At 39.6% G+C, this 6,000-nt stretch overlaps 1 non-coding gene across 1 annotated transcript; it reads right to left on the bottom strand.

The window, feature by feature from the left end:
- Positions 1–4,417: 4,417 nt before the first annotated feature.
- LOC141682164 (small nucleolar RNA R71) lies at positions 4,418–4,524 on the bottom strand. Its single transcript, XR_012559565.1, has one exon. It is a non-coding gene; the product is annotated as a small nucleolar RNA R71 (small nucleolar RNA).
- Positions 4,525–6,000: the final 1,476 nt, after the last annotated feature.

Genomic DNA, 6,000 nt, shown 5'->3' with positions numbered 1-6,000 from the left:
CTATCTTGTTCAACTTCTGTTTTCTCAGTATGAAATGTTCCAACCTTCTCCCATGATCGGGGTTATCTTATACGTTAAAAATCCTTGTTTTCCACTTCATTATGTTATGGGTTCCTTCGATCTTGATGGCGACCTCCCTGACTATCACGTTCAGGGTTTGCTCTAAATCTTATTCCTCAAACTAGCTTTTCGGTACCGGCTCCGGTTACCTTCACTTCTATTTCCATTTTCTCAAAATCTCTTATAAACTCTCCAAAAGACATTATCATCTTGAGTCTCTCCTTTTTACTAAGGGCATCAGCCACCATATTGGCTTTCCCTGAATGATAAAAAATCTCCAAATCATAATTCTTGATTAGCTCTAACCGCCTCCTCTGGCATATATTGAGCTCTTTCTACGTAAAAATGGACTAGAGCTCCTATGGTTTGTGTAAATCTCGCACTTTTCTCTATACAAGTAGTGCCTCCAATCTTTAGGGCAAACTATTGCCATGAGCCCAAGCTCATAGGTGGGGATATCGAATTTTATATTCCCTTAATTTTCTTGACGCGTACGCGAGTACCTTGTTGTGCTACATAAGAGCACCCTAATTCCTTATGCGAAGCGTCTATACAAACCACAAAATCTCCTTTTTCCATCCGGCAATGCCAACATAGGGGCCATCACCAATCTTTGCTTCAGTTCTTGAAAGTTGTTCTCGTATTTCTCTATCCATTCGAACTTTTCAGTCTTACGAGTAAGCCGCGTTAAAGGGGCTACTATCTTAAGGAACTTGAATGAACCTCCGGTAGTGACCGGCCAATCCTACCTCTGGTAGTTTCCCTAACCATGGTCATCAATTCCTCAATGGTCCTTTATTCATTCTTGTTAGGATCTTCCACGAGATCCTCCTCAGCAACAATCCCATCTAGGACAACATCCTTAACCATTACATCCTCAATATGAACATCATCCGGTCCCGCGTTAGGATGCTCTATCGGATCCATAATCTGATCTCCAATAAGTAATAAAACATCATCGCGTTGTTGCTCCTCAACCTCAGGGTTCGGAGTCCCGCTACCATATACGATAATGAACTACGCTTCTATCACGATATTTATAAGGGTTCCCATAAGGGTTTTAACTGTCAGTACTACGTTAGGTAGTCCGACTATGAACTTGGCAAGATTTCTTATTATCTTAGTGAACTTATTATCTTAACGTCACATCATCTCTGAGGTTTATAACGCTTGGCTCTGATACCACTTCTGTAACACTCCCAAATCCGGGGTCGGGGATCCGGGTTGTCACGAGTTCCATTTCCCTTAATAACACCCAATCTTAATACACAATCAACTACTCTGTACTGTGACCCCACAATAAACACACACACCACAAGTTATAGTCTCAGAGATGAATATCCAAAAAAATAATCACAAGTCGTTTTATTCCATAATTATATGTCAATACACCTTAAAAGGTTTCTGAATAAATTTACATTTCTTTGTCATTATTACAATTCATAATTATACATAAGTCTGGTACATTATAAGTTGAAAGCCTAGCCTATTGGTAGTTCCTACCTCAGCTACAGCGACATCAACGCCTATAGGAAACTGCGGAACGTTTCCTAATCGCTTGCGAATCGGGAGTTTGGTCATGTTCATCTTTTCTATCTGTTGTTGTGTGATGAAAGAAGAAAGCAAGGGTGAGCAGCAAGCCCACCAAAATAATATGTATAATGATTAACAATATATGAGCCTACTCATAGTGCTCATGAAAGTCTTGGTCAAAAGAAATGAACCAAGTTTGATATCTTAATGCGATGAAGTCGCAAAATATTCAGTATATATACATATATACTTTTCAAAATATGGGAAGTCCTCTTCCATGCATAATACACACAGAGTTCCAGTGTATAACTGTATAAAAATATCGTTGTAAGGTGATCTCATATATCTAACCTTGTCTCAACGTTTTTCTGAAAATCTTTGTCATGCATAAGATAATCATTTACTAGATATAAGTTTAAAAGATGAAGTTACAAGATACTCCAATATACTTATATCTTTTCCAAATACTACTTGAACTACCACCGTTCAAGTTATAATTAGTTTCAAAAGTTCATCACACTGATGAGACTACAAGATAAGACTTGAATAGATTCAATCTTTGAAATATTTTGAAGGAAATGAAGTTATGATATACTTCATTAAGTCCCGATATATATATACACCTATATATATACATACATTTTCCTGAAAACCTCTGTCATGTAAAGTATGAACAGAATTGTAATATCCAATAAATTTGGAAAGGAAAGAATTTTGGCATAAACCTGATATCTTGCTGATCAGGCAAAAATACCAATAAGTAACCTTTTCTACTAGTAGATGGACGAATTCCCCACTGGTCATTGATAAGTGGATTTTATATCCACTTGGAATGCTTTATTACAAGCTTAAATTGGTGTTTTGGACTCAAGTTGTTGGTATTTTGATGTGTTTTTGTGTTATTGCATTTCAGGTATTAGTTAAATGAAGAAAAGAGCTTTTAAAGGAAATATGATGAAAAGTGATCAGAATTGGAAGCCAAGGCCATTGTCAAGTTGTAGAGAATCTCAATAGCTTCGCGTGGGCAGTTGAATCGCCTAATTCTGACGAGTAGAACTCAAGTTATGGCCAAAACAAGATTCATCAGAATATTTTTCCCAGTCAGTAGCTGAGCGCCCGCTCAGCAGAGCTTAGCGCCCGCTCAGAGAGCTGAGCGCCCGCTCAGGAGAGCTGAGCGCCCGCTCAGGGCGGGGCTGGTCGCTGATTTCGCTGAAAAAGCCTTTTTTGAGTAGAATTTGACGATTTTAAGGGTCCAGGTCCACTAGGGGCGTATATATACTTAAAAAAATGGGTTTTCATCATCCGGGAAGATTGGGATACCAAGGAGAAGACCTAGAAGCACAGAACAACTCCGAAAAAGAAGATCTTGTTTTCAACTTGTGATTCTTTGAATTAGTTGTAACTTTGGATGCTCGTTTTCGTTCTTGTTGAACCTAGATCTCGTTTATTCGTACTTTGATTATTATTTAGTTTATTAAGACCTTGTTTATACCATGCTTTCATTGGAACCCATGGTGACGATGAGTTCGATTATGGGCTAATCGTTGTCATGGGATTCTAGCGGATTTACTTATGAATTTCAATAGTTAATTGTTTCGATATCTTGGTGTGTGGTGATTGTATGATATCCTAGTATTGGTTGTGCTTATTCATCTTATATGTGTAGCTAACATATAAGATAGCGTGTTAATCTCTATTGAAGCGACAGTGAATATAGAGGTTTAGAACTTGCCATGCTAGCATAGGTTCATGTACGTGTATGCATGATTTGTAGGTAACTCTAACCGTTTTACTTGCCCTATGTAATCAGGATAGATAACTTGTGCTTAAACCGTTATGTTGTCAAATTCTATAGACATATAGGGTCTCAATATAATTGGTGCCTATTCAGCTTCTATCTCTTTTGTGGATGTCTGGTAGAATGGTACTCGTGCAACGAAAGTTGGCGTTTATCAGTTTCGTGTTATCTGATTAGTGTCATCACCATCACATGCTAAGGTTAAAAACAATAAGGCTATTGAATGAAGTATTTAATGAAGTTAGGATCTCATGTTTGTCATATATAGTAATTCAACTTCAATTCTCTTAGTTAATGTTATTTAGTATAATCTCTTAGTTTAATAAAAACCCAATTTGTTATTTGTCTTAGCATTGAGCGATAACCATACATTGTTGCATAGGTGCATAAATTGAACTTAACCTAAACCAGTCTCTGTGGGAACGAATCTGATTTATATCTTATACTACTTGCGAACGCGCATACTTGCGTGAATATTAGCGCGTGTTTTCGCCCTAACAAGTTTTTGGCGCCGCTGTCGCGGACTCGGTGTTAATTTTTAGTTTATGTGCTTGTCATCAGTGGTCGTTAAAGTTCACTGACTTGGATTCTTTTACTTTCACAGTTTATTTGTTTGTGTTTCAGGTACTCATTACAATGGGAGATCCAGCAGCACGAACGAAAGCCTTGATGGATTTTTCTCAACCCAAGATCAATGACATTCAATCTAGTATTGTTCGGCCAGCTATCACAGCTAATACCTTTGAGATCAAGCCTAGCATAATTCAATGGGTACAGACTTCAGTCCAGTTTGGGGGTTCTCCAACGGAAGATCCCAATACACACATTAGGGATTTCATTGAAATATGCGACACCTTCAAGTTCAACGGTGTTTCTAAAGATGTTGTGAAGCTGAGACTGTTCCCATTCTCTCTGAGGGACAAGGCTAAGAGCTGGTTACACTCTCTACCAGCTGGTTCGATTACTACTTGGGAGGATCTTGCTCAGAAATTCCTTACTAAATTCTTCCCTATGGCGAAGACAGCTGCAATCAGAAACACTATTACTCAATTTGCGCAGCAAACAGGAGAATCGCTAAGTGAAGCTTGGGAGCGCTACAAGGAGATGCTTAGGAAGTGTCCTCATCATGGAATTCCTGATTGGATGATCATCACTTCTTTTTACAATGGGTTGGGAACACAGTCCAGACCCATGCTCGATGCAGCATCAAGCGGAGCATTATGGGCAAAGAGCTATAAGGAAGCTTATGATCTAATTGAACTGATGGCTGCTAATGAATATCAGTATCCAACCCAGAGATATCCACAGGGCAAGGTAGCAGGAGTACTTGAGGTGGATACAGCTACGGCTATCACTGCTCAACTAAAGGCGTTGTCTATGAAGATCGATTCTCTGGCTAACTATGGTGTTAAGCAGATAATTAGTGTTTGTGAGCTGTGTGCAGGTCCGCATGCCACATAGCAATGCGCTATATCTAGCGACTCAGCTCAGTTTGTGAGCAACTTTCAGAGATCACAACAACCAGTTCCAGACACTTATCATCCTGACAACTGGAATCATCCTAACTTCAGCTGGAGCAACAATCAGAATGTGATGCAACAGCCGTTCCAGCCGTTTGGAAATAAGTTGTTCAACTCTCTTGGTTTTCAGCAACAACTCCAACTTCAACAACAAACTCATGATGCAGGTCTATCTTCGAATGAAAAATCTGAATTAGAGGAGTTGAGGCTTATGTGCAAAAACCAGGCTCTTATATGCCAAAGCCAAACTGTTTCTATCAAGACTTTGGAGAACCAAATAGGGCAAATTGCTAATGCCTTATTGAATCGACCACCAGGAACGCTTCCTAGTGATACAGAAGCCAATCCAGGAAAGAAGAAAGTTGAAGAACATGTGAACGCCATCACCTTAAGGTCTGGAAAGGTCGCAAGCCCCCAAATTCAGCAAGACGAAGAGCCAGAAAAATCTCAAGATTCAGAAAATGCAGTTGTGGCTGAAGAAGATGTGCAGAAGGAAGTAGAGGTGGAACCAAGGAAGACTACTGTGGAACACACTCCTCCTGAGGGTAATACAGGGGAGAAACATATTTATCCTCCACCTCCTTTTCCTAAAAGGCTGCAGAAGAAAAAGCTGGATAAGCAGTTTGAGAAGTTTCTGGAGGTGTTCAAGAAACTTCATATCAACATACCTTTCGCTGAAGCTCTTGAACAGATGCCTAGCTATGCGAGGTTTATGAAAGGTATTCTCTCTCGGAAAGTGAAGCTCGATGACTTAGAGACCGTTGCTCTAACGGAGGAATGCAGTGCTGTGCTGTAACAGAAGTTGCCTCTGAAGCTTAAAGATCCTGGAAGCTTCACTATTCCTTGCACCATCGGAAACTTGTCATTTGACAAGTGTTTATGTGATTTAGGAGCTAGCATCAATCTGATGCCCTTATCTATCTTCAAGAAGCTTGGTCTGCCTGAGCCGAAACCAACATACATGTCATTGCAACTAGCTGACCGTTCCATCGCTTATCCACGAGGTATAGTGGAGGATGTCTTGGTCAAGGTGGATAAACTCTTCTTCCCTGCTGACTTTGTAATTCTTGATTTCAAGGAAGATAAGAA

The sequence above is a fragment of the Apium graveolens genome, chromosome 8 (assembly GCF_009905375.1).
Source record: "Apium graveolens cultivar Ventura chromosome 8, ASM990537v1, whole genome shotgun sequence".
Classification (NCBI taxonomy): domain Eukaryota; kingdom Viridiplantae; phylum Streptophyta; class Magnoliopsida; order Apiales; family Apiaceae; genus Apium; species Apium graveolens.
This window is presented reverse-complemented; position numbering and strand designations above follow the sequence as displayed.